Consider the following 8,460-nt stretch of genomic DNA (forward strand, 5'->3'; position numbering starts at 1 on the left):
TGGGTATGTGCCCTCATGGGGGATGGAACCCTCAACCCTTCAGTGTACAGGGCAATGCTCCAACCAACCGAGTCACCTGGCCAGGGCCAGACTGGTCATTACTGCATAGCTGCCAGCAGGGGATGGTCCCGGGTGAGGACAGGGCTCCCCCATACTTCGGGGAACCAGGGGCTGTCCATCTTCTTCTGAATGGGCTCTAGGATCACCACCCGAGGGAGTTGGCACCTTATGTGCACAGGCCCTCCTCCTTCTCAACCCCCACACTTTGGGAGAAAAGCCAGAGTGAGGAATGTGTGAGCAGAGGAGAAAGCAGGAAGGTGAAAAGGCACGGTCTGAGATGGGCGGGCGGGGTGGGGGATGATCACAACAGCTCCTGCCCACTGGCTGTTTAGTTGACTTTGGGCAGGCCTCCCCAGAACCCAGAGTGGATCATCCTAGAGGCAGACAGCAAGGTGGTCCTGGAGCTCAGGGTGCCAGGCACTGCCCCCAGGGTCCTCACCGAATCCATCTTCTGAACCTTCTGGCGCTGCTCCCAGAGCTGTTCCCACCCCACTCCACTCCCAGAACTGCCAGCTGGTCTAAGAGTTGCCAGGCACCACCCATCCCACCTCCACCCAATCCAACCTCAGAGCCTCTGGTCTTACCCACCAGAGCCCTGTCCACTCTGGCCCCGGGGCTCACACTGACTTGGCGGGGGGAGTGGGTTGTGTCCTGCCTGCTGGAACTTGTAACCTGTGGTGAGCAAGATCTGGGGAATAAGGTTGGGGGATGAGCGAAGCATTAGGCACATACTTGTCTCCCCAACCTCCATTGTCCGGCCACCCTCTTTCCACCCTATCTGAGGCCTCTGTGCTCACCTAGGACAGCCACTGCTACTGGAAAGGCATGGCCACCCGCAGCAGGATGGCAACCATCCGTCTGAAGAAGATGTAACAAGTGACCTGCAAGCGACATGTGCAGGCCTAAGATCAGAGGGTCCACTGGGGATGCCTGGGTGGGGCCCACAGAGAGGAGGCAGAGAGCTGAGTGGAGGGGCTCGGATAAAAAATTTTTGGGGGGGGTCAGTTAGGGAGGGTGTGCCAGTGGGTGGCTGTCCTCCCCCTCAACACTTCCCTCACAAGGGAAATGCCATTCCTATCACAGCACAGTAACGCTAAAACAGCTTCAGTCTGGCCAGGTTCACTGCCATGGACGCATGAGCACAGAGAGCTGGAGTTCGGGGATAGGGGCTGGAGGCAGGACCAATGGGAGGAGGGTGGAGGCCAGCTAGGCACAGGGAGGACATGGGAAGAACGTCTGGGAGGGATGTCCAGGAGACAGTGAGGGGGTAGAGAAGCAGGATGGGCAGTCAGAAGACAGGGAAGGGACATCCAGGGGGTAGCAGGAAGGGCCTGGAGCACAGCAGACCCTTGGGAGCAGGGCTTCACCCTTCCCGTCGGTGCCAAATATGCCCTGAAGATGCCGATGGCTCTGGAAAGGAGTAGGGGACCCAGGGAAGAGTCAGTGCTGGCTCCACCCATGTCTGTGGGGGCGGGGTCTGGGCCTGGTGGAGGGCAGGGGCAGAGTCCTCACCGACCACAGAAAGAGGATGGCATTGCAACAGATACGATCCACCAGAAAGAGAAGCCCATAGTCGCTGACGCCCTCCTCACCGGACTCAACAATGATGCAGGCCATATTGGCCAGCGCCTGTGGGGCAGGAATGGGGTGGGCGGGCCTGCCCCCTGTGTGCAGACGTGCCCACCTGCTGCCTACACGGGTCCCTAGAAGGACCTGTTTCAGGATCATGATCCCAAAGATCTTCTTGCCGAACAGAACATACTTGACAAGGGACCAGCTGGAAATGATCAAGGCAATGGTGATGAAGCTCCTTCAGCCTGGAGGTCGGGGAGGGGTGTGGTGAGATGGGGCACCCAGCCCTTCCCTCCACTGCCTGCCACCTGCCCAGCAGAGGTCACTGTTGTGTGTGATGTAGTGCATGACAGTGAGGCTGTTGATGGGGTGGCCCTGGCTGTTGATAAAGCAGTAGTGGATTTGGAGGTAGACAGACGGACAGACAGAGTTTCTAACAGGTGCTTGGTGGTGGTTTAGGAGCACGAACAATCATTTTCAGATGGGTGGCTAGAAAGCTGACTGAACTGATGGCAACTATCATGATGGTGAGTGGACTCAGATGTGGACACTCACAGTCTAGTAATGGCTGGGATGGGCAGTGATGGGCAGTCACAGCCACAGCAATGGAGGAAAGGTCCTAGTTAGATGGATGAACAGTGAGACAATTGGTCAGGCAGACAGTCACAGCTGGACAGGACAGGTAGACAGATGAAGTGGATAGACAGCTGGCAACAACGATAGAATGGATGGGCACATGGAACTGCCAAGCCCAGGGTCTGTGGAGATTTGAGGAGCAGCCTGTTTAGGCTGCTTGCTGGACCCAGGAAGCCCAGGCAGCCCCCGGACCCAGGCCCAGGTTCAGGCTCTGACACTGCGGAAGAGGAGCGAGACACTCTTGGTGAAAGCCAGGGCCACATGAGTCAGTGGATCTTAAAGACGTTGCACCTGGCAGGGGGGTCAGGGACAGAAAGGGGTAAGGAGGCATCCATCAGGGGAAGGGATGGGAGCAAGCAGTGAAGGGAAGTGGGGGACTCCCTGGGGAAGGGGCATTATGTGTTCCCAGGAAGCAGGCAGACATGACCATAGACAGCTTGAAAGGGGAATTTCCACCACCTGCAGGAAGCCCTCAGGGTTTTTCTCCTGGACCATTACCTAGGAAGGGGGTAGTAGGTGGGTGGGCGGAGTTGCATGCTAGCTCTGGATTTACAGAACTATGCACAGGAGTCTCCAGCTCTCCTACTCTCTAGCTGGCCGACTCCCGGTCTCTGAGCCTCAGTCTTCCCACCTCCAAAATGGGTACATCAGCTTTCATTCCATACCACAGCGGCCAGGAGGACCTGACAAAGCTAAACTCAGTGTGGCATACCTAAACTGTAGTTAGAGCTCTGTGAACCTGCTGCCCTCCCATCGGCTATCTGTGATGTCCAGCGGCTGCTCCTACCCCAGCATCAAGCTACAGCAGTTGTGGAAATTGAGGCTATATTGGTCTTCCTTGGCACTCAAGCCAATCACCACGTGGAACTAGGTAGTGGGGCAGATGGAGGCAACAGCTTGGGGTGACAAGGGAGCTGCGGGCGCTCACAGACACTCATGCTGTAGTTGTGGGAATTGTTGCAATGGCTCCCAGATCCTTGTCCTTTGCACTGAGGCCCTGAAGGGAGAGAGAGAGCGCACCTCCACTGAACATCAACAGGCCCAGGTCTCCATTCACTACCCTCCAATCCCCAAGGCCTGTCTCTTTTCTGCCCTGGCTTCCCCAAACTATGGGAGGCAGTTAGACAGCCACGAGCAGAGCAAGGACGAGGGCCCAGGTGTACAAGCTCTCCAGGGCAGAAAGCCCCGGGTGCCCAGCAAGGGGCAAAACTGGGAAAACAAGATCTAACCCGCAGGGTAGCCTTTCCTCCCTGAGCATACTGCTGGTCATGTGATTTAGACACCTTGACCTTTCATACCACTGTCATGCAGTTGGGACCCTTCCCTGGCTTGTCACTAGTCATGTGGTAGACCCCCTTGGAGGAGGAACGAGCGGTCAGAGAGGGGCCTCACGTGACTCCCACCAGGCCCTGCACCACCACACCCTGAAGCAATGACCCCTCGGGATAACATCTAGGCCTCAGTTGTGTTTCAGCTCCAGGCCCAGAAAAGCAGCAAAACCAAATAAGTGACACCACGGCTTCCTCAGGACCAGCTGCAGTGACTAATGACCCCCTGCCCTGGCACCAACAATCAGTAGGGACCACAACCCTGAAAGGACACTCCTGGAAAGCTGATGAATATTCTACTAAGATCCTCCCAAGACCACCCCTAAAACCCCTGCCTTTAAAACCCTCAAGATGAAGAGCTAAAACAAGATGAAGATAGGGAGCTATCGCTCCCTAGAGTGTGCAGCTTGCATCTTTTCGAGTGTACCTTGCTCTCTTTCCCCTAAGCTCCAACAGCCCTTCTTTTGCTGTCACTTGTTTCTTGAGCCCATTTCTTCTGCAGGTCACTTCTTCTACCTCTGTGACTTTCTCAGTAAACTTTCTCTTATAGTTTGAGTCTTGGCTCTGAATTCTGTCTCAGCCAGAACTCAAGTACTGAGGTTGCTGAACCGAGGTCCCGTCTGACTCCACGGGACTGACACCTGGTGCCGTTCGTGCCCCCAGTAGAACCTGCTGGTCTCCTGTGACACTCCAGTTTTTTTTAAAACTGGTCCTCAGTTTTGCCTTGGTCTTGTTGAGCATAGTAGTGGTCCCTGCAGGGGATGAGTGGACGAGTTTAGAGATGGGAGACAGAAACAGCAGAAAATGGGGGGAATCCACCTGTCCCCTCCCTGCCCATCTGGCAGCCTGCTTCACCACTGTCACCTTGGGGATAGCCTGGTGGTCTGGCTTTAGGAGCCCTGATTCAGGGAGTGAATTGGGAGGATCCCAGGAGAGATGAAGAGCTTCTTCTGCTCCCATACTTTTGCACCTGCACCCTGGAGTAAGGGTAGGGGACAGGGAACAGAGGAGGCCATGGGGCTTAAGGCTCTGGTCAGGCATGTCACCTGTGCAAAGGAATGCAATGGCCCCTAGGACCCTCTAGGTCTCCTTCCTGGGAGCCAGCTTTGGGCTGAATCAGTGGTCACAAAGTTCTAGCATTTGGCCACCACCTACCAAGATGGCTGCCCCATCCATGCACTGCCTGCACCAGAGATTATATTGACACTTCCTGTGACAATGACTCACTTTACTTTATTTTTAAAAGAAAATGCTGTATGTATAGAGAGGCAACATCTCTGTATATACAGAGGTCCAACTGGACCCTTGTGCTAGGATGCCTGGGTCTAAATGCCAGTTCTCAGGCCTCAGTTTTCGCATCTTTAGAATGGGTACAATTACAGAGTAAGGAGTGGATGAGTTCACACCTGTAAAGCTCTCAGGGCCAGCTGCCTGGTGCACTGGGAGCATTCAACAAGTGTGAATGATTGTTTGAACTCTTACAATACCACTGTGTCTGGATCTTTCACCCTGAAACCCCATCACTCCATGGGCATCCCATCCCCTCTTCCTCTATGCCATAATCAGAAGGCTTCAAGGGGAATTAAACAGCATGTGGCTTTCTTTCTAACGGTAGTAAAGTTCTTTTCACCTGGCTTCTCATTACACCTGATCAGCTCACGTGGGTATTATACCTAGGAGAATACAGATGATGGGTCTTTGGGGGAGCCCCTGGCCTCCCAACTCATTGCAGGTCCTTGGTGTTGATAAGGAAGAGATACAGGAGAGGGTAGAGATGTGACAAGGAGAGGACAGTCGTTGGGGCCCTGGGTCTGGGGAGTGGGTAAGAGGGAGCCTTGGTTACCACCTCCCACTGATCCAGTCCCACCCTGTCTCCTCCCTACCCACCCTGCAAGGGAGAGTCTCTGCTGGCCCTCTCCTCCCACCCCCGGGAAAGAACAGGGACTTTGGGTTCCAGGTGCAGAAGACAGATCCATTCCCCACCATCCTGGCCTCTCCACACCTTCTGCTCACTGAGGAGGATCAAATTCCGACAGATTGAACCAGGGTCAGACTGAACCCCACCTGGCAGGCAGAATGTAAAGGGGAGAATGTGAGGGACTCTAGCAGGGTCCCACAAAAGCTACCTCTTTCAACATAACCTTGAATTCATTGAACATCCACTCACTCAGTTAATTTTCTTACAACCCATCCTGCCCACACCTCCCAACCCTCTTGCTTTAACTCTTAACCAACCTATGCCACTCACCTTGCATGTCCCTTCCTCAGGGAGACCTTCACTGGTCCTCTGGATCTAGCCCAGCCCTGTTTTCCCCAATTAAAATGTTGATGACAAAAGAAATAATTTTAAAAAATCAAATAAAATGTTGATGGTTTCCCGCCTTGGACCGTGGAATCCAGGACACCTGGATTTGCATGCAGGATCTGACTCTGAGCAAGCCACATACCTCTAAACCTGTGTAAACACTTGTAAAATTGGCTTTACAGGATTAAAATTTTTACAGTGACCCTGAGAGTTGCTACAAGGAAGGAAACCCATGGAAACTGCTTTGCATGATGTGACTGGGCATTTAATCAATTCTAGCTACTCATTTTGACTGCGGAACCTGGGGCTGTCGTGTTCATTGCTATGCACTCTCCCTGACCCCAGCTCAGTGCCTAACACATATTGCATGCGATATTATTATTCCCATGTTCTAGATGAGGAAATTGAAGGTCTGAGAGATCAAAGGACTTGCCCAAGATCATATGATGACAGGCAGAGTTAGGATGTAAATCCAGAACTGGGGGGAGGTGGGCTTGGACACTTGTGCACTTCACCCTCCTCTAGCAAACCCCTTAATGTCCCTCACCACAGGAGTCTCCTCAAGGTCCAGCCGCAGGAAGCTGTTTCCAGAGAGCCCTTGGTGTGTAGAATAAGCTGTTTTTCCCTAGCTGGTGTAGCTCAGTGGATTGAGCACCCTCCTCCGAGCCAAAGGATCCCGGGTCTGATTCGCAGTCGGGGCACAGACCTGGGTTGCAAGGCCAGGTCCCCAGTAGGGGGCGCGCGAGAGGCAACCACACATTGACGTTTCTCCCTTTTTACTTCCCTCCCCTCTAAAAATAAATAAATAAATAAATATTTTTTTTTTTTTTTAAAGGAAAAGCTGTTCAGGTGGATGTCTGGTCGCTTCTCCCCCTGACAGACACCAAGGAACCAGAGGCAGTTCACACTTCTTCCCACCAGCCCAGACTTAGGGCTCTGGCACAAAGATAGCCAAGAGCCTAGGCACCCCTTTATCTAGGACAGTTCCATCAGTTCCATAGGGATGACAGAACAGGAGGATGTGTCCCCAGACCAATCTCAGGCAGGGGAAGTGGCTCCGGGTCCTCCAGCCACTGTTCTGAGAGTCCAGGAAGAAAGCCTGGGGCACCTGGAAGTGCCCATGCCGGGTAAGTACCATCCTGAAAGCAGTTATTTATTGTGGTATCTGGCCCTTAACACCCGGGAAACTTTTAGATCTCTGAGTCCCCAAGATTCCAACGAGCGCCCAGAGGACCCCGTTCTAGAACGCCCGAGGACTCTCCTGGATGGCGCCAAGGATCCTTAGCGCCCCCTGGAGGGCAAAGAGTCTGGGGGGAGGGTCCCGGGAAGATGAAGATGTGCTCATCGGGGGTGGGGCACAATCCTAGCGTGGTGGTCGACCAGGTAACTCCATCTGGAGGACTGAGGATGCTCCCAGGACGACGACACTCCGGTCCTGGAAACCCGGGCGTTGGACCGCTGCATCCTGCGTTAGGAACTCGGGAAATAGAACAAGACAACTCCAAACTAGAAGCTTCTTTGGGACAAAGCTGCGCCCCAAGCCCCAGACCGCCACACGCTGGGACATGTCATTAGCACCAGCCCGCGAAATAGCTTCTGCCCCCACTCCACCGGGCTCCGGCCGGCATGCCCCTTCCTCTGGAGCCATCTCAAGAGCCCTCCTCCTGTGAAACCGCCTTTGACGCTCCCAGGCCCACCTACCGATGAGCCAATCACCTCACGGTGGGGGCAGACCTTGGGGCTTTTCCAGCTTACCTAACAAATTAACGATTGCCTTCTCTCAAACCCGCCCCTACGACACCAAATAGACAGCACTGGCTCGGAATGGGAGTGCTCGCCTCACTTAACCCCGCCTCCACTCTCAACAATCACTAGAACTGTACAGGATGTAATTTGATAAACAATCCATCAACCAATTGTAATAGACCTGATATCTGACCACCCACTCTTAACTGACAGATCGGCCCAGGACTACAGTACCCAGAATGCAGAGGGAGCAAACAGCTCAACAAAGCATTAAGCAAACTACCTTTCCCAGGATTCCCAAGGACCCGTTTCCACTTTCCTTCCCCTGGTCTGTGGCTCCCAGCCAGAGTTCAGGGTTTTGGTAAACACGCGTTTCTGTTGTGAGGCTCCTTTTGCTCTAATCTTTTTGATCAACCCCAGAGGCCTAAACCTAGTCCGAGGCTAGATCTTGACCCTAGGATGACCTATGACCCCCGCTAAGTCCCAGCCTTCGGAGAAGTCCCTTATCCCAGGGTGAGACAACTAGAGGCCCACCTCGAGATCCCAGGCTGGTCTTAATTATGGGCTGAACCCAGACCCTAGGCTGAGTCTCCTTCAAGCAGCTGAGCCCCGACTTCAGCCTGAAAGCCTAATTCCCCATGCCCCTCTGACCCTGGACGACCTACACTGAGCCTTCCTCTGTGGTTGTACCACCCACCTGGACTGAGCGTGAACCCCATTTGAGGCCTGATCACTGGACCCTGGTTTGAGTGTTACACCCCTTAGTGGGCTGCTGACCCCTCTGCTAAGCCTCTGATCCATCTGATCCCATCC

This window comes from Phyllostomus discolor, chromosome 8 (genome assembly GCF_004126475.2).
Source record: "Phyllostomus discolor isolate MPI-MPIP mPhyDis1 chromosome 8, mPhyDis1.pri.v3, whole genome shotgun sequence".
Lineage (NCBI taxonomy): Eukaryota > Metazoa > Chordata > Mammalia > Chiroptera > Phyllostomidae > Phyllostomus > Phyllostomus discolor.